This window comes from Rhinopithecus bieti, unplaced genomic scaffold (assembly GCF_001698545.2).
Source record: "Rhinopithecus bieti isolate Rb0 unplaced genomic scaffold, ASM169854v2 scaffold_74604, whole genome shotgun sequence".
NCBI classification, from domain to species: Eukaryota; Metazoa; Chordata; class Mammalia; order Primates; family Cercopithecidae; genus Rhinopithecus; species Rhinopithecus bieti.
Genome location: NW_016827408.1, coordinates 11,800 through 13,425, shown reverse-complemented (window position 1 = coordinate 13,425; position 1,626 = coordinate 11,800). Strand labels below are relative to the sequence as shown.

The window sequence follows — 1,626 nt, the reverse complement described above, 5'->3', positions numbered from 1 at the left end:
CCCCCCCCCCCCCCTTTTTTTTTGCTCAGGGTGTTTATGTCTTTGTGAAAAATGGGATAATGGATACAGTACAATTTGGAAAAGGTAGGTGAGTAAATAATTAGAAATGTTGTATTGTGTTTTTAAATTGCATTGTTTAAATGTGAGAAAAATAAACTTGGTATGTTACCCATTATCATGCATTTGCCAACTCAGAAGATACTCTCTATAGCAATTTATTGATAATAATAGCAAAGCAATAATATTCATTATTCAGCAGTTATTATTGGCTAAGGTGTTGTACTAAACATTTTACATAATTTTTGTCACAATTCTGTTAGTATTGGTATTATAATTATTCCCATTTTACAGATGAGGGCAACTGAGGTTTAGAAAGGTTAAGTAGGTTATCGAGGTTACATAACTACAAGTGGTAGTGCCAGGATACAAACTGAGGTCTGTTTTAACTACTAAGTCTATATTATATATCATAAAGCATAAATTAAAAACATGTCTCCATTGTTGCTAATTAGTTTAAATGCTATTTGCTGTTAAAATACATTGTATTTTGCTGTCAACTGCTAGGAAATGTTATAGCAATCACTAACCCTGAAATATTTAACCTAATGTTTAAAAAGCAATTATATTTGAGTTTAAAAAGCAATTATATATTGAGCAATTATATAGCTTGTTAATGGTGTTTAGCAACAGATACAGCTTTCTAATATTCTTGGCTTATGCCAGTTGTCATACTAAATATGTATCGGAGATAGAAAGATGAGCTAAAATTTTGAATGTTTCCATGAAGTTGATGACCTGTATTTGAATTATTATTTAATGTATTAAGAATAAATTCAAAATTATATTCCTCATCAATCATTAGGAATAGGATTAAATATGTGATTGCCATTAAATAATTAACTATGATAGAAAAGTATACTTTTGGAACTAGAAACAATTTAAATATATAGAAAGCCAAGAAATCTGGACTTTCACCTACTCTTCATCTACTTTTTATCTAGGCTCAGTGATGATTAACCAACAGCAGTGGCTGTCTTGAGATTATTAGGGAGTAGTGGCAGGCAAGATCTAATAGCTGTGTATATCCTTAAACTATTATTCAAAACTTCTTTATAAAGTATCTATTTTGGTTCTCACTGGAGGCTACTAATGTTTGAACAGATAAGGGCAGAAGCATGTTCATTATAGAGATATAATACATGCACAGTCAGAAATTCACCTTATGGTAACCCATATTAAGATGTGCCCTCTAGCATTACATTTCTTTATAGTAATAACCACTGGTATCATTAAGAAAAGAAATATTAGATCAACTATAGAAGGAAAATGTTATTTCGTAACAAGTAAATATATCTAGTTTTTTAGGTTGCTACTCATATCGTCATTATATATAGCTCTTTTGAAGAATATTTAAACCTCATTATTATCTTAACAAATCTCTTTAACCTTCCTGCATCATAACTGTATAGAATGCCCAGTAGAATTCAGTTATTTATGTTAATTTTTAACTGATTTCTTGAGATGCTTATGTCTATCTGAAGAATCCTCCTCGAGACTTTCTTCCGAAAATGGGAGTTATTACAGTTTCAGGATTGGCGGGCTTGGTTTCAGCGAGAAAAGGTAGGG

General features: G+C 30.8%; 1 long non-coding RNA gene across 1 annotated transcript in view; it reads left to right on the top strand.

Moving 5' to 3' along the window:
* The first annotated feature begins 27 nt into the window (after positions 1-27).
* LOC108523271 (uncharacterized) overlaps positions 28-1,626 on the top strand; it is an 8,165-nt gene continuing 6,566 nt past the window's right edge. The window contains exons 1-2 of the long non-coding RNA XR_001883768.1: positions 28-84; positions 1,522-1,620. This is a non-coding gene — a long non-coding RNA (uncharacterized LOC108523271). The remainder of the gene's footprint in view (positions 85-1,521; positions 1,621-1,626) is intronic.